The 26,489-nt window shown below is 33.0% G+C and overlaps 1 long non-coding RNA gene across 1 annotated transcript in view; it reads left to right on the plus strand.

Annotated features, from left to right (window-relative positions):
• Positions 1-26,489, plus strand: part of LOC148942947 (uncharacterized) — a 45,791-nt gene that overhangs the window by 10,568 nt on the left and 8,734 nt on the right. The window contains exon 2 of the long non-coding RNA XR_016143104.1: positions 5,329-5,479. This is a non-coding gene — a long non-coding RNA (uncharacterized LOC148942947). The remainder of the gene's footprint in view (positions 1-5,328; positions 5,480-26,489) is intronic.

Here is a 26,489-nt window from a genome sequence, read left to right on the forward strand (position 1 = left end):
TTACCCGATTTTTTAAAGAGGGAGGAAACATCCCCTTCAAGTGAAGGAATTTTAATGAAAATCACACCGTCAGATTCAGCGTATCAGAAAACCCTATTACATAGGTTTCAAGCTCATATCTGCAAAAATCTGCAACTTTGTATTTTTGCCAGAAGAAAAATATACGAATATAGAAGTTAGTTACGTAAGTTAATTTGTTAAGACATCCATTTAGCAAAAGAAAAGTAAATTTTTATGCCAATTTTGTTTACTTATTCAATGACGGTGAGCAAAAATAAAAGCTGCATTAACTAAAAAACGATCAGAAATTAAATAAAAAAAACAAACAAGTTTTTCAAACTGAAAGTAAGGAGCAACATTAAAACTTAAAACGAACAGAAATTATTCCGTATATGAAAGGGGCTGTCCCCTCCTCAACGCCTCGCTCTTTACGCTAAAGTTTGACTCTGTCTCACAACTTTATTTTTTAAAACAATAAAAAACTTTAGCGTAAAGAGCGAGGCGTATACATATATATATATATATATATATATATATATATATATATATATAAAAAGAGATATAAATTTAATTGTTAAATTGTATTTTGCTACCTAGCAGATTGTAGTAACCACTAACGTAATCTGCCGAGAGTAGAATAAATACAGAATATGATTTTTATAGGAATTATCAAAATTTGAAGTAAATTTTATTGCCCTTAAACTCATTTCAGATCAAGTAAAAAAAGATTAGATCCTATTTAGTTATGTATAGCTTTAATTAACTTCTTAAATCACTTTTCAGGGAAAAGGAGTGAATATTCTGTTCCTGCTTGAGTTTAAACAAAGAACCAAAGGAGCTCATAGTACAAGATATTTGATCCTTTAGCCAATTAACTGATGCCTTATCACTTTTTGTTGCAAAAATCTAAAAAAAGGATGTCAATTCTACCAGGCTAAAGCTTGTTAAGAGAATAAACAAACTTCTACAGGAAAATCTCTCATAGCAGAGAGATTAGAAAGCCACTGCATCACTTAAGCTATTGAAAGTTTATCATATAAACTAAGACAAAAGGAAAATTCGAAAACAGCACGTGGCACTTCAACATATATCGCTCTCTTACATAACAGCTTGATAAAGAAATTTTAAGTTTTCTCTTAGAAGATTTTCAACATCTAATCGCAACTCCTTTCAATATTTTTGTGTGGCAGCAAGTCAATAATATCCATATTGTATTTGGGATTATTGTTGTAGCATAGTGGATTCATGATCTGCTTGGCAATAAGGAGGCTGGGGTTCAATCCCCGCTGCAGCAAGGCTGTGCAACAAGCTTGCTATTTGTTCCTGCAATAAAGATCAAACAACTGAAACGCCAGTTTGACGCCCTATCCTCCTGAGACCTGGTGTCCACATCTGTGGATACCCCCATAAAATATTTTTTTTGCAAAGGCCTCGCCATCTAGCAAAGGTTTCGTTCTTTCAACGTGTTTTTTGGACCTGAAATGCCATCTTGAGATTTTTTTCCGAAAGTTTCTGCGACTTTTAGTGGTGTTTTGACAATCTAGAAAAGGCTAAAAAAAGGAGATGAAAAAAAGCAAAAGTAAGAAAAAAGAAAAAAAAGAAAGTGATGAGAACGAGTTCTGAGAAAAATCAGGTGTACTCTCTTGATTGTAGACAGTGCTTAGATAGTTTTAAAAGCAGTTAGTTTGATAAGTGCCATCTTCTGGAACTTGGAAAACCTCCATGTCCACGCCTGTGGCCAGGCGGTTCCAATCAAGTAAAAAGCTAAGGTTGATTTTTCGTAGTTCAAATCTCGATTCTAATGGGGATAGCAAAGGTCAATAATTGTTTTATTTACTAAATTGGCAACAACCTAGCCACCACTCACCCATAAGAAATCGCCACCCCCGTATAGTGTGCCCACCCACCCCCATCTTGTCTCCTATACCCTTTTCTACCTTACTGTATAAAAAACTTTTATTCCATCTTTTACAAATAAAATCAACCAGAATCACAACGCGTAAGTCTGCTAAAAATTAAACTATTTTGTATATATCATTTTTTCATTGTTGAATATTTGGTTATTTTATTTGTTACCCTTTTTGTCTTTTTATATTATGACCTTTAAAATATTTCTAGTTATGACCTATATTTATGACTTTTGTATTTTGTATTTTCTGACTTTTACCTGTCGTGTTTTCGTTACAGTGGTAACTATGTGTTGTTATTGTATTATTTTGTTATTGTATTTTTTTGACTAAGAAATGCAAATTCGGTCCACTAGGGTTTGTGATAGTTCTTTTGCCAATCACTATCTATATATCTCTCTATCTATCTATCTATCTATCTATCTATCTACCTATTAGTTTCAAGCCTACTGAACCAGTTCCTTTATTGTAGTTTCCCTTGATGACACCCTCGGAATGCTCGATGAGAGCGACCTGGACCTCTCTGATTTAGATGATGATGAGGAATGGATAAAAAACCACTCTTTGTCGTCTTCAGACTCAGACGGTAAACCAGCTGTTGCAGCCATTCCTTCATCAAGCAGTTATGCTGTTCTTCCAGATGTTGAAAGTGAAGAATAGGATGATAACTTACCCTTAGCAACCCGTGCCAAACGCTTAAAGGCTGACAAAGTAGCAGCAACCTTGTCCTGAAGGAAGTCTCAGCGGTTCGATAATCATCGTGGCCCGGAATTGGGCCTCGCTCATTTCCAGGACCACGACGACTGGAGTACAGAACAATTCTTTTTGCAATATTACCCGGAGAGCTTATTTAAACGTAAAGCATTTCCCATGAACTACAACTATCAGTTGGCCCAACACAAAAACTTGAAAGTAACTCCAGCCGAGCTGAAAATTTTTGTTGGCATTGTCATCCTGATGGGGAACCTCAAGTTTCCTCGGATCCGCATGTACTGGTCAGGGAAGTTTAGGGTGGAAGCCATATTGCAAAAGATGACTCGAGACAGATTCTTCACAATCTGGTCGAACATGAAGCTCGTTGTTGATTCAGAAATCTCAGAAGAAGAAAAAAACGAAATTAGGCATTGGAAGCTGCAGCCAATCGTTAACAGCTTCAGGAATATTTCTCCAGTTGCCACGTGACAAGAACTGTTCAATTGAAGAACAGATGGTAGCCTTCCAAGGTATGTCGACTCTTAAGCAATATGTCCCTAACACGCCCAATCCGGTTGGATTAAAGAATTCTGTCCTTGCCAGCTCCTCGGGGCTTATACTTGACTTCCAAATCTACCAGGGAGCCACCACCCTGGGAGAGCAGCTGGTAGCACATGGCTTGTCAGCTGGGATCGTACTGCGCTTGTCTTAGACCCTACCAGAATGTACATACCTCTATTTTGACCGATTCTTCTCGTCTGTTAAGCTCCTCGACATGCTGGCTGAAAGAAAAATAAATGCAGCCGGAACTATCATGAAGAACCGTTTGGGTGCCAACGGCCGAACGCTTTTTACCGAAACAGAAATGTAAAGAAAGGGCAGAGGAACCTCTGTCATGTCTGTGCGGTCAGATAGAAAAGTAGCCGTGACCCAGTGGTATGATAACAAAGTGGTTCTCCTGTCTTCAAACTGCAAAGGTATAGAAGAGGAGACAGAGGTCAAACGGTATGACAAGCTTCTGAGGTCTTACGTGCATGTCAAATGTTCACGAGTAATCTCCGACTACAAAACCTACATGGGTGGAGTCAACCTTGTAGACCGCATGCTCAGCTATTACCGGTTTGAGATGCGTACTAAAAAATGTACTGTGCGCCTGTTTCATCATTTTGTGGATGCTGTACTAGCCAATGCATTTTATGAGCTCAAGGGCCATGGCCCAGAAGTTTCTGGTGACCTCAAACAGCTCATTGACCTTCGTTTCAACGTGGCCGAGTTTTTGCTCAATTCTGGAAGTTCGGAGTCACGAGGTCAAGAAAATAGCAACGAAGATCTCTTGGGTGAAACTCAACACCGTGTTTTGAGTGTGAAAAAGAGGCCAATCCCTCCACCATATGCCAGAGCTGCACTACATCTACCAGAATTTTCGGACCTGGCGAATGCAGCCCGGTGCAGAAGGCCTGGATGCTGCAAAAGATCCAGATGGATGTGCTCGCAGTGTAAAATCATTCTCTGCTTGACACGAGACAACAATTGCTTCAAGAAATTTCATGAAGAGTAATGTTTTGTTTTCAACGTTTTGACAAATCTCTTTTAATTGACGAAACAGATTTTTACTATACTCTTACCTCGATAGGGACCCAATGTCCACACCTGTAGACATCCTTCAGAGGGATGGAGGGGGTTCAAATTTTTTTTTTAGTTGATAAATGGCCAAAATGATTTTTTAAAAAGTCAACTACAAAGAAATGAACATAATCAGAAAAGTTATTCTGTGGTCAGGTCTCAGGAGGCTATGTACCCAGAATTGCTCTGGAGGATCTTTGTATTTTTTTAATATATTAGGGATTATGCTTTTAGGAGCTACAAAAAAGAAGAAAAATGAAAGATACATCTAATATGGTTATGAGAAAAAATACACTAATGTCAGGCCATGAAATATCATGGCCTCCCAATTGGTGACTCTCTCAAAGCAACTAGAAAGCTCCCCATCCGTCATTTCTAGCGCCTGACGTCTAGTGCCTACGGCAGCAAAGTATTTAGTAAATTTCATTTCAATCGTCGTGTACTAGCTAAATTGTATAACTCATATTCGCTTCCATACTTTTTGTGCCTTGCACCTTTTTAGCGTACCTTCTCGGCAATAGAAATAAAACACTTCAGCGAATTTACTACCGGTACGCTAAATATCTTGGCCTTCCACCTTGGGCAAATAATTCTTGGGCAAATTGCAGATACAGTTTTACAGACCCTAATACTGCCATTGGCAGATGCATTGAAGCTTATAAAAAGGAAAATATGGACACCCCTGGTGTTCCTTTTTAAAACAGTAAGTGTATCCTTTTTTTTGAAATTATTGTGACTGTTACGTGTATTGTGTAATTATTTAGCTACTTTATGTGCTTTTGTGCTTTTTTAGGAATTTTAAGTTTGTTTCATTTGTCATTTTTTTATTTTCTTCTTTTTTTCCTCTCTTATACTCCATTTGTTATAGTGTCTACAACAGGTCATAAATAAATTCTTTAATAACATTTTTTATATCTATTTCCTTGTATATTTTTTTTATCTTTGCTTTAAATTAGTATGAAGTTAAAAGAGCTATTATTGCTACAAAAAAACAAAGTAGCTATATTTTTGTAATGCTTTCGTTTAACTAACCTTTGCTCTGCAGACTAGCTAATAAAATGAATGGACAAAGCAATTGTAGTGTAAAAAAGCAACCTTTTTTAAGGGCTGACACTGACAGAGGGAAAATCTGCTCTACGTCATGGATGCCTTACTCCTTTCAGCCCTATATGGCACCAGGTCAAAGTGTCAAGATAACCGTTGTTATTAAAATATTCAAAAGGTCCAAGCTTAACATAATAAGCACAGGAGTCAAGGTAAGCACCCTAAACTATTCAGAGGAAGGTAGAAATGCTAGATTGTGCTGAAATCAGAGTCGCAGAATGAATTTCAATAAAAATAGGAAATAATTACTTTCTTTCAGAAAAATTCAGGTTTGATTAAAAAAAACCTGGGCACTTCATTGAAATGGCGATTATGAAAGTTTGAAATTAAGTTTTTTTGAATTTTTTCCAGTTAACCAAGGTACCACTGCACGGTCAGAGTTGCTATTAGTTTTGATTCAAACCTACATTACAGCACTTGGATTTCCTGTCTTTTTAATTCCCCATAAACTTCAGATGACAGAGGATTATGGTAGCTTTGGTACTATGCAAACTAGAACTTAAATCTTTGCTAATACATTTAATTTAAACATAAAAGTGTGAAATTGTGACTGCCCTCACACTTGGCATTTCATTAGAGAATCTGGAGACGTCCTTGACATTGGAATGATTTGAAGGAGACCGCTGATTGGCTAGTCATTTTACGTATTGAGGTGCAATAAAATGAAACACAAATGATTTTTGCATTAAAATGGTGAAATAAATCTGAAGAATAGCAAATTAAAATTTCACGAAAATTTAAAACAATTTTAAATATAAAATCTTTTAAAATTTCAAACCGCCAGCTAGTCATTTTACGTATTGAGGTGCAATAAAATGAAACACAAAGGATTTTTGTATCAAAATGGTCAAACCAATTTTGAGAATAGCATATTAAAATTTCACACAAATTTAAAACAATTTTAAATATAAAATCTTTTAAAATTTCAAACCGCCAGCTAGTCATTTTACGTATTGAGGTGCAATAAAATGAAACAAAAATGATTTTTGCATTAAAATGGTGAAATAAATCTGAAGAATAGCATATTAAAATTTCACAAAAATTTAAAACAATTTTAAATATAAAATCTTTTAAAATTTCAAACCGCCAGCTAGTCATTTTACGTATTTTGGTGCAATAAAATGAAACACAAAGGATTTTTGTATTAAAATGGTCAAATTAATTTTGAGAATAGCATATTAAAATTTCACAAAAATTTAAAACAATTTTAAATATAAAATCTTTTAAAATTTCAAACCGCCAGCTAGTCATTTTACGTATTGAGGTGCAATAAAATGAAACACAAAGGATTTTTGCATTAAAATGGTGAAATAAATCTGAAGAATAACATATTAAAATTTCACAAAAATTTAAAACAATTTTAAACATAAAATCTTTTAAAATTTCAAACCGCCAGCTAGTCATTTTACGTATTGAGGTGCAATAAAATGAAACACAAGGGATTTTTGTATTAAAATGGTCAAATAAATTTTGAGAATAGTATATTAAAATTTCACAAAAATTTAAAACTTGGAATATCATTAAGCATTTTCATTTATTCATTTTCATCTTAAATTTTCATTTAAGCCTAAAAATGGAAAATAAATGATTTGACTTTGAATGTTTTTATATATTTTTTTTTTTACTCCGTTATCTGACCAACTGTGAATAAATATCAGCTTTAAAATCACTTTGAACTTCAGTTTCACCCATAAAAAAAAAAAAAATTTCAAGAAAAAACCCAAGAATTTACTACTAATTTAGAATTGACAGATTTTGGAATGTATTTTATTCCTTATCTTACCTGCTGAATTACACAAACTTTGGTACAAAATACTTTATGACTTAAAAATCACATAGCTAAAAGTTATTAGGTAGCCCAAAACTAAGCAAAAAGTCCAAGAACATATTTTCTTTTAAAAAAATTCTGAGAATTGTTTTCTACTAAACTGGACATATGGGACAAGAAAATTAAGTGCAAACAGTCGTGGAATCTTGGAAGTCGTGGAGTCATGGAAAATTCATAAGCAAAACCAGGCTTTAGTTGCTTTAAGAGAAGTAGCAGTGTGATTTACCCATCGGGTTTTTCACCTGGAGTTCGAAATTAAAGTTTGAAAAGAAATCTGCACTTAGAATGACTGATGACTGATGAAAGCTTACAAAAATTGCATAGCCTATGAGCATAGCATAATGAGTCATAAAAAATGCTTTCTTATGAGAAGTTCTACGTAATTTGCAAGTTCGTGGCAGAATATTTACGACAATAATAACAACAAGCATTACTTTATATTCTTCTGATAATACAAATAAAATTCTACAATTAGAGGAGTCCATATCCGGATAGTCGAGGGGAAGCGTAAGTACTGCACTGCCCTCTTCTTCCGATACCCATCTTTCATAATGATTAGCCCCATGACCCTGACCACCAAGAGCCAAGGCTAAGTCCTTGCGGACGAACTCATCCACGGATCTATACCAACTCTACAGCAATTTCTTGGATGTTTCGATGTTCTTATTCTGTTGTTTTTTTTGCCCTTTCTACCCTTTTCTTTAAAGCTATAAAAATAGATGTATGATTGATGCTGTCGAACGCAATTCAGGGAAATTTGGTTGCGATTGTGTAAAATATTTTGTGACATTTTTGTTTACCTGAGATTAGGTAAGAAACATATTTGACTGAAACTGACTGTGTCACTTCCTTGTTAGAGTAAACATTCATTAATTTGCTTTGATGTTACACTAATAGTCTGTTTCAGCTTCACACTCATCTTGGTTCTGCTTATCCTCAACTACGTTCGTGCAGTTCTCACATAAGCTTACCGACCAGACTGGATTACATCTCAGCCCTGACCTCCGATACGAGTACCTTGCTGTTTGACAATCCGACTCGCAAGAAAACTTGATGAAGCTATGCAGCCGCTCTGCCACGGGTTCTGCGTTTGTCTAAACTAGCACGATTTCTCATCTTAAAGGTGCTGACCTCAAGTGATAGGGTCCAGATTTTAAGGATTTTCATTCCGCTAAGTTATGTGAGGGAACACTCGATAGAAGTGGTAATTGAGCAGCTGAGGAAAGTAGCCTTGGTTTTGTAGGGAAAGTGGCTTTTTACCCCTTTTAGCCCTGTACAGGTGGAGAAGCGCCTGCTGTCCCACTTTGACCGGTTCGTCTTTCGACACTGAATATCTATTGAACACCGGATTTCTTGCTTTGACAACATCAGGGTCGCCACCAGGTGAACCAAAGAAATCAATAGATTCTTGAAAAAAATCACTAAATCACCATATAAATCACTAGATTATTGGCTAGAAATCATTAGAAAAAACTAAAATGATAATACTCTTTATCATTGTAATTAATGACTGTTTTGTTTCTTTACCATGTTCTATACAGGTGCACCTACAGAAGGGGTAAAATTACCCCCCTAGATGTGGAAAAATACCTTTAGATTGATGTTTTGTTTTTCCTCAAGCGAAAATTACCCTTGAAATTTTGAAAAATGCCTTTTTGTATCATTACGCAAAGAATAGAACAAAATCCTTGCTCCCCCCTTTGTTTTCCCGAATTGATACCCTTGACTTATACCCAATCACTGAAAATTGGCTATTTGTGATCTAATCAAAATATTTTCTTTTTCTTTTTAATTTTTTCCCTTGTCGATTCGAAACCTCAGTTTTTTTTTTTCAAAGAATATAGAAACTTTCTTTGTATTCTAGTTGAGCTGGTATAATTACTGGGACACCAGCGACATTTTTGAACATAAACTTTTTATATTTTCATGGAAAAAATATGATCCACCCTTCAAAAATTTCTATAAGCATCGGTCTTATTGCTTATGTAATACAAGAAGAGGTACTTGTTAATTGTACGGAACACACCCAAGAAGTAAAGTTATGTTAATCCTTATGAAATATGTCAAAATATGATGAAAATATAATACTTTAGTTTATATAATTATATAATTTGGGCTATATATTGGTACTTTAGGGGTGTGTCGGGGTAAAGTAACCTAACTTTACCCCCACCCCCTTAATGTACAAATATATAGCCCAAGTTATACAAGTCAAATGCATTCTGTCACCCGTTATTCGTCTTTGTGGCTATGAAACTGCAAATTATCCTTAGCATACTTTATTCTCCAGACCTATCCTCGGGGGCACTGTTGGTCATGTTAAATGTAAAGAAATAGTTTGGGAGCCTTTTAACTATGCTAAGCGAAATTGCCATCTCAAAATTTTCATTGAACAATTTTTGGGAAAAGAGGGACGTAGGAGGGCGTTAGCAGCCGTCTGATCTTACGGGTAAAATAAAATGGACACCAGAAATTTTGATTTCCGTCAAGAGAGTCCTCTCCCTATGTTCTTGGACTGTTGGTTCGATACGATCACCCCTGAAAAAAAGCAAACAGCAAATTAACACGCATCCGTCATTTTTCTTTTTTACAAATAATACAAAATTCAACAATTTTGCAGATAGGGGCTTGAAACCTCTACAGTAAGGTTCTCTGATACGCCGAATCTATTGGTTTGATTTTAATTAAAATTCTTCGACTTTTGGTGGGTGTTTCCTCCCTCTTACGAAAATCATGGCAAATTTTCACAGTTTCTTAGCTTTTTATGGTTTAAACTCAGCTTAACGAATCTTATTTCTTTGCAATCTACATAATATTTCGATGATATACTAATTGAAATCAAAATTCCGTTTCTAGAGTTTCGGTTACTATTGAGCCTTGTATCTCCATTCTTAAAGTTCGTAACCGCAAACTCTTTGATTTATGAGCACATAAATCCAAAAATATAAAGAATAAGATATTATCTTCACTTATTATGTTTTTCAATTACAAATAAGAGAATTTGGAGAATTATTGGAGTTTAGATTAGCTATTCGAAGTAAAGATTAAGATCATTAGACAATTTCCAGAGTAGATACCCCCCCCCTTACTCTCAACTAACTTCAATCATCAAAATACAATCGATTTAATCTATCTAGTTATATTAAAAATCCCACTATAAAAAGTACTAAGTCCTATTTTCTTTTCAATGATTTGTTTTTTCATTTCTAAAATCATAATTAATGTATACCTACCTTTTTGTGTATACCTACAAATAAGAGAATTTGGAGAATTATTATGGTTTCGATTAGATATTAGAAGTAAAGATTAAGATCATTAGACAATTTCCAGAGTAGGTACCCCCCCCCCCCCCTCTTACTCTCAACCGACTTCAATCATCAAATTACCATTGATTTAATCTATCTAGTTATATTACAAATCATATTATAAAAAGTACTAAGTCCTATTTTATTTTTCAATTATTTGTTTTTTCATTCTAAAATCATAATTAATGTATGCCTACCTTTTTATTTTTCAATGATTTTATTTCTGTTCTATTTGCAGATGTAGAGGGTGGATTCATATCCACCATTTACTCCACTTTCAAAGGTCTTAATATAGAAAATTTAATTTAGAACTGATAGATTACGGAGAAAAAACATAAATATGAGGACACAAATTTGACCTGAGCAAATGTTGTGAAATAGGAAGTATAGGACATTTTTGAAATTTTGCGATTAGCTAGAATTACCTATTATTTTGATGATAACAATCTGGGGTCTATATCTGATACGGACATATGGTGGAAAATCGAAAGTTTCAAAGGCGGTGTATTTGAATAGTAATCTGGAACATATTAGGACATGTAGTTTATCTCTTTTTTGCGTCTTTTTTTATTAATTAGCTTGTTGTGTGATTTATTCGAAAGAAACAGGAATCTACTCACCGTACCATAAGAAATTACTAGTTTTGGGAAGAAATCACTAGTTTTAGAACAAAAATCACTATAAATCACAAGCTAGAAGAAAATCACTAGGCAACATACAAAATCACTAGAAATAGTGATAAATCAATAGGGATGGCAACCCTGGACACCATTCCGCTGATAGAATAAGTGTTTCTTAAGGTTTCACTAATCGAGGTTCAGTAAACGTTCACTTAACATTTCCTTAATTCATAAGATAATGTTTCACGAATAGAGGTAGGTTTTCAAGCTTAAATTATCCCCTCACTAAATATTCAAGATAAAACAGACCGACGATTTAAGCAGATTATTGACTTCAATTGATCAAATCCTCTATCTCTTTACTGGGTAAAAACCTGTCATGCCCTCCTCCACATCTTACTCTATTGCTTCTTCTCCAAGCGTTATACAAATCACCAATAAATTACGATCGAAGAGCGTTTGCCTTTTAGAGATGCCAACGGATGTAATTAAAACCTTCTTGATTAAAATTGATGGGCCCTTGAAAAACATACTTTGTCATATTAGAAGACTTGGTAAGTTTCCCAGTTATTAGAAACACGGTTTCATTACAACTAAACAAAAGTTTTCCCATAAATCTATGATTCGAAAATGTATCTCCAATTGCTTCTACTCCGGTCATTACTGAACTTCATGTAAAAAAAAGCCTAAAAATTGAAATTACTCCAAATACCGGCATTCAAAATTTGGCAGCATGAACGGTAATTTGACCAGTGTTAACCTCGTACGATTAGTATTCACTGGTATTAACAGATAGAATCTATGAGCCGTGCTTGTAACTCAATATCCGTTTAACGCAACCTTGTTCAACTCAATACATTTAACTTAACTCTTGTCAACTCATCCCATTCAACTCAAATTTTCCTTAGCTCAACCCCCCTGTAACTCAATCTTCTTTTAGCTCAACCCCCGTTTAACTCAACCCCTATTCAAATCATCGCCATTGAACTCATCCCCAATACAACTCAGCACCCTTCGAAGTAAACCCAATTTAAACCAACCACAATGCAACTCTGCCTTAATTCAATTCCAACCCGTGTAAGTCATGTAACCCATCTAACTCCACGCCTATGCAGCAAGACCCCCATTTAACTCAACCTCATTTATTTCCTCTCCTATTTAATTTAACCCATTTAACTCAACTCTTACTTAATTCAATTCCAGTTTGACTTGACGCTCATTCAAATTGACCTATGAATAAGTTTGAACTTGTACTGATTCGGAGCCGAAATTTTGCCGCTTATTTTACTCACAGTTTTTAACTTATATTGCGTGCTCTATATCTCCTCTTTTAATAGTTTTACAGGGTTTAATCTTTGAGTAAAATCCAGCTTTTTAATTTTTTCATGGTAAAGGTTTTGACGGATTTTTTTTTTATCAAAGTTTCAATTAATTTGCTAGCTGAAAGGTAAACATACCATTCAATTTAACATCCAATGCTGTTTCCAAAAATAGTAATCGTGACCGCGTATTCCGTCCTAGCTTTTTATTTCTTCCCACCAAGCACTTTATGAGGGTGTTGTCATGACAAAATTATAAAAAATACGTACATGTGAACATGAGCTTTCAAATGACCTCTTAAAAAGCTCTCTACGATGTTCTAATGCCCTGTTAGTGCAAGACAAATAAAAAAAAAGAAAAAGAGACTTATCTGAATTTCCAGCTCTCTTTCAAAATTCCCATAAATTCGTTTCCGCAATAAACTTTTACTATTGAGTTGAAAAGAAAAAAACTATCATTCCTGAATCAGCAATAACAGTAAATTCGTCCCCAAAAAATAATTTCTTTTTCTAACGCGTTTTTAAGCTCTTGGTTACTATGGGCCGTGGTTTGCTCTGTACTAGGTTGCAGCTATTGCTGCAACCATTAAATTAAACTGTGTTCGGGGCTTGCACATGAAAATTTTTGCTAGTTTTAAATATATTACACAAGAAGATAAATTGTTCCATTTTGAAGGAGAAGAGGGGGTGGGATGGTTTTACATTAAAACAACTTAATATAAAAAAAAACTCTTGAATAAGAATTAATCAAAGAATAAAGACTATTTTATTCAAATCATCTTTTATCACTTAAAACAAAACTGGCAGAATTGCAACTTCTAGTTGTGTTATTGATTTAAGCAGGAGTGAGCTCCTCCTTAAGGGGTTGAGTCGGATAAGGCTGGGTTTAACGGGGGTTAAGTTATCATGGGGTCAAATTAAATGAGGGTTGGATTGGACGGGGGTTGAGTCGAAGGAGGTTGATTTAAACCGGATAGAATTGAACAGGGGTTGAGTTAAACGGGGGTTCTCCATCTTAGGACTCTTCAGTATATCCGAAGTAGTAAAATATCTTCAGCTTCCTATTTTCTAAGGGACTTCCCAAGATGCGGTGTTGAGACCACTGTTATTTATGTTATTGACAACCAAAGTAGGCTTCAACGCAATGATAAAAATTGGCTCACACCGTGTTATTTTGTCATTTCAATACAAAATATTATACGACTCTCTTAAAATCCTCCTTTAATTTTCATATTAAGTTCTAGATATTAACATTAAAAAAGAGTATATTTACTGTTGATTCCTTCAGACCTACCTCTATATTTTCGGCCTTCTCCTCTCTGACATAATCTTTATCTAATTTGACCTTCTTTGCTCGGCCTTTTCCAGTAATCCCGAGTGGTAATTTCCAGTTCATAAGATTGTTATAAAACTAAGAAATTGCTTTTCTTTCGGACTTTTTTTTATTTTGATTAAACCTGAATGCTCAGAAAGCTTTTGCTCCATTTACAACTTTCTTTCCTCATACCGTAAGTAGGGAAAGGGTTTATACCGCAGGGGGGACAACTATACAAACAACTTGGACGAAGAAGATTACACACCTCTTTCTAGGTCAATCAACGGTTAAAATACTAAAGAGAGTGTGACGCAACTTATTTTTTGAACCTCTTTTTTTTCTTTTTTTTTTAACAAGATAATTTTATTTCAACTTTTTTTTACATGTCTTAGAATGACATAAAACATAATTAAAGTATAAAAAATTCACATTTAAGCTAGATTTCTTAACGTATGTAGACGTGTGTTGTCTGAAACCTATGATTTGGGGTGCATGATTTACTATTTTGCACTTTTCTGACCTTGGTTTCTTAACCTCTCATAGGAGCGTGTTGTCTGAAATCTATGATTTGGGGTGTTTGGTTTACTATTTTAGACTTTACTTAGCTAGGTTTTATAACCTTTCGTAGGTGTGTGTTGCATGAAACTAATGGTTTGGGATGTATAGTTTGTTATTTTGGACTTTTCTGAGCTAGGTTTCTTAACCTTTCGTAGGTCTATGTCTGGTTTTATTAATAATATCTGATTTTCTAATAAAGTTGGGTTTTAATTTACAGTAATAAGGACATCCATATTTAAAATACATCTAATTTTATTAATAGTATTTGATTTCCTTTAATAATTGGGTACATTTTTGCATATTTTTTAATAAAGTTAGGCTTAAATTTTCGGAAAGAAGAACAACCCAGTATAAAATAAATCTGATTTTATTCGTAACATTTTCTTAGCTAGGTTTCTTAGCCTGTCATAGGAGTGTCTTTTCTGAAATCTATTATTTGAGATGTTTGGTTTACTATTTTAGAATTTTCTTAGCTAGGTTTCATAACTTTTCGTAGATGTGAGCTGCATGAAACTCATGATTTGGGTTGTCTAGTTTGCTATTTTAGACTTTTCTGAGCAAGATTTCATAACCTTTCGTAGGTGTATGTGTGGTTTTATTAATAATATTTGATTTTCTAATAAAGTTGGGTTTTAATTTTCAGAAATAAGAGCACCCTTGTTTAAAGTACATCTGATCTTATTAATAATATTTGATTTTCTTTAATAATTGGGTACATTTTTGCATATTTTTTTAAAAATAAAGTTGGGTTTTAGTTTTCAGAAATATGAACATCCCAGTTTAAAATACATCCGGTTTTATGAATAACATTTTTTTAGCTAAGTTTCTTCACCTTTCTTAAGTGTATGTCTGGATTTATTATTAATATTTGATTTTCTAATAAAATTGGGTTTTAATTTTCAGAAGTACGAACATCCATGTTTAAAATAAATCTTATTTTATTAATAATATTTGATTTCTTTTTAATAATTGGGTACATTTTGCATATTTTCTTTAATAAAGCTGAATTTTAATTTTCAGGAATATGAACAACTCAGTTTCAAAAACAATTGATTTTATTGATAACATTGACTTTTTTTTTAATAAAGTTGGGTTTGATCCAAGCCCTCATTGGATACATTTTTGCGTATTTTTTTTAATAAATTGAGGCTTTAGTTTTCAGAAATATGCACATCCCAGTTTAAAACACATCTGATTTTATTAATAACATTGATTTTTTTTAATAAAGTTGGGTTTGATCCAAGACCTCATTGGGTACATTTTTGCATATTTTTTAAATAAATTGGGGTTTAGTTTTCAGAAATATGCACATCCCAGTTTAAAATACATCTGATTATATTGATAACAAGTGATTTAAAAAAAATAAAGTTGGGTTTTAATTTTCAGAAATATGAACATCACAGTTTAAAAACATCTGATTTTATTAATAACATTAATTTTTTTTTAATAAAGTTGTTTTTTTTCATTAAAATGCACCTTTTCAATATAATTTTCGTGTCTAAAATTAATCTATTATTAGAATGATTTGAATATTGTTCTCGTATGCAATAGTCAATCTACTGGATATGGTTTACCCTTTACAAACATTTTCCCAAGGGGGGCCAAATGCACCTTTTCAATATAATTTTTGTGTCTAAAATTCATCCATTATTAAAATGTTTTGAATATTGTTCTCGTATGTAATAGTCAATCTGGTGGATACGGTTTACCCTTTACTAACATTTTCCCAGGGGGGCCACCACTATTTATCGACATTAAATTATTAAGAAGGCTATTTTTTCTTTGAAATACACATTTTCAATATAATTTTCTTGTCTAAAATTCATCTATCATTAAAATAATTTGAATATTGTTCTTTTATGTTATAGACAATCAGGTGGATATGGTTTACCCTTTACTAACATTTTTCGATGGGGGGCCACCACTGTTTATTGACATTAAATTATTAAGAAAGCTATATTTTCTTTGAAATACACCTTTACATTATAAATTTTATGTCTAAAATTCATCTATTATTAAAATGATTTGAATATTAGTTTCGTATGTAATAGCCAATTTGTTGGATATGGATTACCGTTTACTTATTTTTCTTCCAGTGAATCCCCAACCTCCAAGGGGCCCCTCCTTCCATCTTTTTGAACCCCCCCCCCTACTTTTTTATACTTTTTTGAATTATTTTTTTAACATGATAATTTTATTTCAACTTATTTTTTTACATGTCTTAGAATGACATAAAACATATTTCGAGTATAAAAAATTCACATTTAAGCTAGATTTCTTAACGTATGTAGATGTGTGCTGTCTAAAACCTATGATTTGGGGTGCTGGGTTTACTATTTTGCACTTTTCTGACCTAGGTTTCATAGCTTGACATAGGTGTGTGTTGGCTGAAATCTATGATTTGGGATGTTTGGTTTACTCTTTTAGACTTTTCTTAGCTAGGTTTCTTAACCTTTCGTAGGTGTGTGTTGCATGAAACTTATGATTTGGGATGTCTAGTTTGCTATTTTAGACTTTTCTGAGCTAGATTTCCTAACCTTTCGTAGGTGTATGTCTGGTTTTATTAATAATATTTGATTTTCTGATAAAGTTGGGTTTTAGTTTTCAAAAATAAGAACTTCCATGTTTAAAATACATCTGATTTTATTAATAATATTTGATTTTTTAATAATTAGGATACATTTTTGTATTTAAAAAAAAAATAAAGTCGGGTTTTAATTTTCAGAAATATGAGCATCGCAGTTTAAAATACTTCTGATTTTATTAATAACATTGATTTTTTTTAATAAAGTTGGGTTTGATCTAAGGCCTCATTGGTATACAATTTTGTATATTTTTAATAAAGTGGGGTTTTTAGTTTTCAGAATTTTTTTTATTAATTACATATGATTTTTTTAATAAAGTTTTTTTTTTCCATGTTATGAATTTCAATATGTTTTTATATGTAAAACTATTGTATGATTCTAAAAGACACAATTTTCTAGATATAAAAAAGTGCTTTATTGAAATAATGCATTTACACATAAACCTATGCACTCTATAGTTTTTAAGATTATGACTTCATCATCTTCAATCGATGGTGATGTCTCGATGGTGATGTCATCTTCATCATTGATAAATGTCTCCTTTATTGCTTCTTTCCGTCTTTTAGTGGGTGGGGGGGAGAAACTCCCTAGTATTATCATCCTCTGCCAGCTGCAGTATTTCTGCAGCTCTGCCAGCTGCAGTATTTCTGGAGTTTAATTGTTCTCCCCCTGGTCTAGTGAATTTTCAATATTGGATATTGTAACCTCATCCTCTAGATCCCTCCACTGACTATTGTCAAAAACAGATTGTGCCTCCTGAAACTTAAAAATAAAATATGAGGATCATGTTAGTGAAGTTAAACGAATCTAAGCTGGGTAATTTTTTGGATATTTTTTAGAAATAAAGCTGGATTTTAATTTTCAGAAATATGAACCAGAACAGTTTAAAAAAACATCTGATTTAATAACACTGATTTTTTTTTAATAAAGTTGGGTTTGATCCAAGGCCTCATTGGGTACATTTTTACATATTTTTTAATAAAGTGAGGGTTAAGTTTTTAGAAATATGCACATCCCAGTTTAAAATACATCTGATTTTACTAACAACATTTGATTTCTTTAAATAAAGCTGGATTTTAATTTTCAGAAATATGAACATCACAGTTAAAAAAACATCTGATCTTATACATAACATGGATTTTTTTAAAATAAAGTTGGGTTTCATTGGGTACATTTTTGCATATTTTTTATAATAAAGGTGGATGTAAATTTACAGTAATATGGACATTACAGTTTAAAAAACATCTCATTTTATTATTAGTATTGATATTTTAATAAAGTTAGGTTTGATCCTTGGCCTCATTGGGTACATTTTTGCATTTTTTTTAATAAAGTGAGGTTTTAGTTTTCAGAAGTATGCACATCCCATTTTAAAGTACATCTGATTTTATTAACAACATATGATTTTTTTTAATAAAGCTGGAATTTAATATTTTCAGAAATATGCACGTCACAGTTTAAAAAGCATTTGATTTTATTAATAATATTGATTTTTTTTTAATAAAGTTGGTTTTGATCCACGGCCTCATTGGGTAAAGTTTTGCATATTTATTAATAAAGTAAGGTTTTAGTTTTCGGAAATAAGCACATCCCAGTTTAAAATACATCTGATTTTATTAATAAAAAATGATTTTTTTAATAAATTTGGATTTTAATTTTCAGAAATTTGAACATCACAGTTTAAAAACATCTACTTTTATTAATAACATCGATTTTTTTAATAGGTTTGGTTTTTTTTCATTGAAATACACCCTTTCAATATAATTTTCATGTTTAAAATTCATCTCTTATTAAAATGATTTGAATATTGTTCTCGTATGTAATAGCCAATCTGTGGGTTATGGATTAACCTTTACTAGCAATTTTCCAAGGGGGGCCAAATGCACCCTTTCAATATAATTTTCGTGTCTAAAATTCATCTATTATTAAAATGATTTGAATATTGTTCTCGTATGTAAAAGTCAATCTGGTGGATACGATTTAACCTTTACTACCATTTTTCCCGGGGGGGGGGCACCACTGTTTATCAACATTAAATTATTAAGAAGGCTATTTTTTCATTGAAATACATGTCAAAACCTCTCCTTCTAGGGATATTATATTTGTGAGGAAAAAAAGAAAAAAAACAGCGCTCAAAATTTAATAATTAGACATTTATCATCGTTAATGAAACAGGTGTATCCGTTAATAGTTTTCATTCACAATTGACTACAAATGTGCTAGGAAAAAATACGTCCAGTTCATTTTGCTGTATATATCGTAAACTTGGAGAGGGGAAGAGTTCCTCTTTAAAAAATAAACTTACACGAAATATTCTATACCATTCAAAAGTGTCATCATTTTTTCCAAACCCACGGTAAAAATGTGTTTATTGTTTTATTGCGCGTTTAAGTCAAACAGCTCGTGGTAACAAACTATAAGGAGTGACTTGGACCATCTAGTTAAAATTTTAATACAACTATTTTTATTCAGTGTAGTAGAACAGTCCAGCAACTATGTCATTAGGAATATTGAGCATGTCAAACCCACAATTATGCCAAATTTTGGATTCATATAGAAAAAAACCGAAAAGATGTAAAATAATTTTCTTGAAAATGACTTTGTCACTAAAAAAAAACGAATAGAAATTCATCTAAAAAAGAAAAAGCTACTGGAACTTTAAATCAAATATGAATTTCATTATTGAGAGAGTATTAAACAAAAAAAACAAAAAGAAAAGTCTTACATCGTTTGGACTATTTATCGCTATTTTCTGATTAATATATCTTTGATGCTAAGTAGACTGCTCTAAGATTCAACATACACAGAGTTATATTGTGAATGAAAGTAGGGGTAAACTGCATTCAATATTTAGATTAACAATGTTATTAAAGAAATAGAAAAACAAGCAAATATCTTCTCTCACTTACACACACAGAACTATCACCCTGAAACCGTTATATTAATCACATAAAATATTATCATTTATTTCCCAGCTGGGAATTAAATGATAATTAATTAAAAATGAATAATGGGAAAAAGGGTAAACCATATCCACCAAATTGACTATTACATACGAGAATCAAAACATTTTAATAATGGATGAATTTTAGACACGAAAATTATATTGAAAAGGTGCATTTGGCCCCCCTTTGAAAAATGTTAGTAAAGGGGAAACCATATCCAGCAGATTGACTATTACGTACGAGAATAATATTCAAATTATTTTAATAATAGATGAATTTCAGACAAGAAAATTATATTCAAAAGGTGCATTTCAATGAAAAAAAAACCCAACTTTATTTAAAAAATCAATGTTTTTAATAAAATCAGATGTTTTTAAACTGTGATGTTGATATTTCTGAAAATAAAAATCCCACTTTATTAAAAAAAAATCAATTATTATTAATATAATCAGATGTATTTTAAACTGGGATGTGCAATTTCTGAAAACTAAAACCTCCCTTTATTAAAAAATATGCAAAAATGTACCCAATGAGGTCTTGGATCAAACCCAACTTTATTAAAAAAATCAATATTTATAATAAAATAGGGGATATTGTAAACTGTGATGTCCATATTACGGAAAATTAAAACTCAGCTTTATTAAAAAATCAAGCGTTGTTAATAAAATCAGATGTATTTTAAAATGGGATGTGCATATTTCTGAAAACTAAACCTCACTATATTAGAAAAATATGCAAAAATGTATCCAATGAGGGTGGGATCAAACCAAACTTTATTAAAAAAATCAATGTTATTATTGAAATCAAATGTTTTTGAAACTGAGTTGTTCATATTCCTGAAAATTAAAATTCAGCTTTATTAAAAAAAATATGCAAAAATGTACCCAATTATTAAAAGGAAATGCAATATTATTAATTAAATTACATTTATTTTTTAGAAGGATGTTCTTATTTCTGAAAATTAAAACCCAACTGGCTTAGAAAATCAAATATTATTGGTAAAACCAGACATACACCTACGAAAGGTTAAGAAAGCTTAGCTAGGTTAGGAAACCTAGGTAAGAGAACATTATTAATAAAATTCAGACGTATTTTAAACTGGGATTTTTATATTCTTGAACCCTAAAACCCTACTATATTAAAAAAAATATACAAAAATGTGTCCAGTGATTAAAAGGAAATCAAATATTATTAACAAAGTCAGATGTATTTTAAACATGGATGCTCTTATTTCTGAAAATTAAAACCCAAATTTAAAAGTAAAATCAAATATTATTAGTAAAACAAGACATACACCTACGAAAAGCTAGGAAATCTAGCTCAGACAAGTCCAAAATAGCAAACTAGACATCCCAAATCATGAGTTTCATGCAGCCCACATCTACTAAAGGTTAAGAAACCTAGCTAAGAAAAGTCTAAAATAGTAAACCAAACATCTGAAATCATATATTTCAGACAACACACTCCTTTGAAAGGCTAAGAAACATATTAAGAAAATATTATTAATAAAATAAGATGTATTTGTACCGTGAGTAAAATATGATATATTTAAAATACAAAAAATAAAGTTCCTTCTTTCTAAAGATAATTCAGATTTCCTCTAATTAAGTTTAAATCTAGTTTCAAAAAAAAAAAAAGTTCTTAATCAGCAAAGAGATAAATTGCATTTTAGCCTTAGTCAAACAATGACGCTATTCGGTTTGAATTTCGCTAAGATAATTGGTAATAAAAAAGATGCTATGCACAATGTTTATCAGGAAGTTTAAATTATAAGAGCAGTGTAAACGGTCAAATCATCGAAATATTTAAAACAAATCATTGGATAGATAGTTCGCATAATGTAGTGAGTTTGCGAACATAATTACAAAATAGCGGCCCCCTCCACAGGATTTGGGCCAATTGTGAGTCAGCTCTTAGGGAGATGGACAAAAACTAAGTTTTATAGTGTTGTAAAAGTGCTTTTTTGGAGGATTAGTAAATCAGAAATATTTCAGCATTCAGGCATTGCAATCCAGTCGTTATCATTGAAATTATTGTTATCTCAGTCACTACTGTTATCAGTTAAAGTGAAGTACGGCTGTACGCCTAAATGTAAGTCTCAATAGAACTATTGCTTTTCCACTTGTGTTTATTTCATTTTATACGTCTGTATCTAGTCGCACGGCAGATAATTATTTCGCACACCGCCAAGGTAGCGCTCCCAGGAATCTGATTTCTACATAACATTAGAGTTAATTGATTTCGAGATACTCAAGGAAAAGAGGTTACATTTATATAGTTACACATTTTATTTTCTCTCAAAGATTGAGGGTTGCACGCTCATAAATTTACTTTTCTCCCTATTGCTGTGGCGCAATCATAAAATTAATTTTCTCATTATTTTTATAGCTTTTCTAGTCTGTTAAGTAGCTTATGAAAAATCCCCCCAGAAGAACTGGCGCGATCGGTACAACGTTTTAAACCATAATATTACATATGACACAGTCCTTAGCGCTATAAGTGGTGCTATCGGAGAACTTATAAGGTGTAAGTTCACAGCCTTAAAGCATAATATTACATTTGACGTGGTCAATCTTTATTACCACAATTGCCTCAGACCCTTCTTTTTTATCGCTACATATGGCACGGTCGGAAATTGGAGGAAAACGGGCAAACTAATTAGGCTATAAACTTTGTAATTTAAATTTAATTATTGGAGAGATACAGACATATAAAAAAAGTAATTAGGCCTATAACCACTAAGCTATTATAGGAAAACCCTTTAAAATATCTCATAGGAGATAATAGAACCCCCCAAAATAGGTTAAGTGAAATAATGAATTTATTTTGAGTTAATCCAAACGCAAAAAAAGTGTCAGAAGAATTAAGCGAACTATTAATAACGCAAAAGTTGGTCGCGAAAAACATTGAAATAGCAAAATCTATTCCACAATACAATGGACAATCAGATATCGACGAATTTAATATCCAATTGGCCCAAATTGTAGAATTAACAAAAACAGAGCTAGAAACGTTAGTCGACATGCTTCTATTACGATTAAATGGCCAGGGCTTAACCTTTCTAAAGCAAATTGAAAATACTATAGGTGATGACACCAGCTTGCCAATAAATACGGCGGACGAATTTTTAACGGCATTTAAAGATAGATTTATCGAAACCAGTCCCACAAATAAATTAAAACACGCAATGGTATGCTTTGACCATTTACAAAACGTAAGAGAATATCTTGGCAATATACGGATTTCAGTAGAAGCAAAATACGGAAAAGGTTCAGAAGAACTGTAAGAAAAAGTCATACTAAATACCTTTTTGCAAGGACTACCCCCAAAACTATATAGAATGTTAGTATCACAAAATATTCGGACGTTGGATCTTGCAGTTCAGAAGGTAGAGCGATTGATCTAAGTTGATACGATGGTGGCTAATCACAGTAAAGCAAAAATAAACAGCCTAGGCGAATCAAACGCAAGCCTGACCTTCAAGGGCGATCAGGCATCTCCCAACTTCCTTTCAAGGGACAACTCCCCACTGCCACAAAGAAATGAAAAGCAAGAACCCGCTAGGCAGAAAACAGTACGTTTTCAGCCCGTCAAACAATTTCGTTATAAAAATAACCCTACAATAATAAGATGCTATATTTGTAATCGGCCTGGGCATCTCGCGAGAAAGTGCCGTTATGTCCCCGATCGCACACCAAGAATTGCTATCGGTAGTACGCAAAATTATGGCAACCATTTGTTTGAAAGAACAAATTTTGGCGCCAGTGCTTCACTAGGCTGTAGCCAGGGAAGATTGTGGCAATCAGTACTTTACAACGTGTACCAAACCAATTTGTACAATCCTCCCCCCACTAGACAAATTAATTACCGATTTGAAAACCTAAATACTCGCCAAAGCCAATATAATGCGAGAATGGTATCGAAATCCCAGAAATTTGCCGACGGGAAATACAAATTTTTCAAGCCGACAGCAAATAGTTAATTGGCTGACGGGATATGAAAGTTTTCCACGCCAACAGCATTGGCAGTCAGCGCCAGCACCCGGCACTGCCACAGCTAGAGACTACACGAACATGTCCGAATATCTATTGCAGGCACCGACGCATGAAATAAATCCTCAGGGAAACGCGTCAGGCCCCTCAGAAGAATAAATTGGACCCAGAGGGTGCCCAGAATATCTAATAGGTCCAAACTAATAGTAGTACCGTCTTGTAGTGATAGTAATAACAAGTTACCTATATTTAATGATTTTTGCGTAGCAAATGTTTACTTTAAAGCTTTGATTGACACCGGTGCAACGATTAGCATCATAAACTCATGCGTATTTAATATGTTGCCTCCGCACATTAGGCGACAGCGGAATCCTAATAATCCCAATTTAACTAGCGTGACAGGGCATAAATTGGATGCAAAAGGTACAATTCGCCTAAACGTAAAAAGGAATTATAAAATTTTTCCGACAAATTTTGTAATATGCAATAACTTTCCGTATGAAGCCATCATCGACACCAATTTTTTAAGGTCCAATGGGGTACCATTAGTCGTAGCAAACGAAAAGCCTTTTCTACCCGGTGAAGGTAGGGGAAGGAATTTATACCATAAGGAATTGTAACAGAGGTTACGAAGAGAACATAACAGAAAATAAAATTTCTGGCAGTACAATGTCACAATCTTTTGAACCTCATGTCTCGCAACAAGGAGGACATGGCATAATCAGAAATTCGTTTAATTATTCTGAGAGACATCGCAGAGATGAAGTAGATTTACATAATAAGTGGATTGAATCTGCGAAAATAAAAATAGGAGATATGTGACAGTATAGGTCAAAAGAAATTAAGAAAATAGCGGAATTATCGAAAAACATAGTAAAGCCCAATATGACGCCGCAAGATGCAGCAATGACGCACCATAGCGCCAGTAGGAATCTAATAGACAATAAGAGTGAATAAAGATTGTACGGGTTCGCGGTTTGGAAAACAAAGATCCCTCCAAAAACGATGGAAAGAATTCAAATATCACAGATCGTGCAACCGTGGATAGCAAATCTGAAATATGGCTTGCGATCTCGTCGAATGAAATTCCTGAAAGTCTGCTATTCGAGGAATAGATTATATCTTACGACGAAGGAGAAGGTTTTATTTGGGTAACTAATAACCACGAAAATGATACAACTACAATAAAAAAGGGGTTGTGTTTAGTTCAAATCCAAGTTATCTCGGAAAATGATTTAGATAGGTGGGAAAATTCCAAAAGAAACCTAGTAAATGGCATTAAAACCTCAATTAACAAATACCCTCTAACTAAATCGCAATTATTAAACAAATTGAATATGGATCATATTACAGACTTAGAACTTAAGAAAAAAATTATGCGAATTATTATGGAATTTCAAATATTTTCCGCATCTGAAGATGATATCGGACTGATACAGTTTTATGAACATTCAATTTTAACGACTGGGAACGCTGTCGCGAAACAGCCATATCGTGTACCGTATAAGCACAAAGAGTGGAAAAAAAAAAATTCATAAATTAGAAAAAAAATGAAATTATACGCCCCAACATAAGTCCGTATAGCGCACAAGTGATCTTGGTGCCAAAAAAGCATGGTGATCTTAGACTTGTTGTAGATTATAGAGCCCTTAACAAACAAGTAATTAGTGATAAATTTCCTTTACCAAGAATAGATGAAATTCTTGACTATTTCAAGCAAACACAAAATTTTAACTTCTTTAGACCTTACCCAAGGCTACCACCAAGTGAAAATAGCCGAAAAAGATGTCCATAAAACTGCATTTTCTACGGCTGAATGCGGTTCATACGAATACTTAAGAGTACCTTTTGGACTTAAGACAAGTTCATGCGCTTTATGTAGACTATTATTGCATCTATTAAGAGGATTAAAGAATATAATTTGTTTTGTTGATGATGTCATATGCGGACATCTTGACCGATAAGCGGAGGTCTTGACCGATATATTTGCATAATTTTTCAATTTTTTCACTGGCTGTTAATTGTCCTCGTTTCCTTTCTTCGCAATTTTTTGTTTATGGAAGAAAACGCTGAACAACACTTAGCAGCATTAGCTAATGTGTTCGAGAAATTCAGAGAGGGCAATTTAAAATGCCGGCCTGAAAAAGTAAATTTATTTCAACCTAAAATTAAATTTTTAGGAGTAGTAGTAACGCAAGGAGAGATATCCCCAGACCCCGATGATATAAAATGTGTTGAAAACCTCAAACCCCCAAGAACTATGAAAGAATTAAGAGGAATTTTAGGTCTCACTGGCTACTTTAGAAAATTCGTGCGCAATTATGCCCAAATTGCGAAACCCCTCACAGAGTTAACCAAAGGGAACTCCCAAAATGTTACCTGGTCTCAGGAAGCTCAAACTTTCCTAGACCGTCTCAAAAAGGCACTCACTTCTGAACCAATATTATTACTGCCTGATTTCGAAAACGGACAATTTGTGGTCGCAACCGATGCTAGTTCAAAGGGCATTGGCGCTATTCTTTTGCAAATAATCCCGGTAGAAAACCCTAATCCTCTAGAGGGAACGCCTAAACAAAAAAATAGAAAAAGTTATATGCTATTCGAGTAGAACCTTATCAAAATGCGAAAGTAGTTATTCCGCCACAAACTTAGAATTATTATCTATAATCCACCACTTAAACAAATTTAAACACTA

Source organism: Artemia sp. Qi Xiang Cuo, chromosome 16, assembly GCF_049724085.1.
Source record: "Artemia sp. Qi Xiang Cuo chromosome 16, ASM4972408v1, whole genome shotgun sequence".
NCBI classification, from domain to species: domain Eukaryota; kingdom Metazoa; phylum Arthropoda; class Branchiopoda; order Anostraca; family Artemiidae; genus Artemia; species Artemia sp. Qi Xiang Cuo.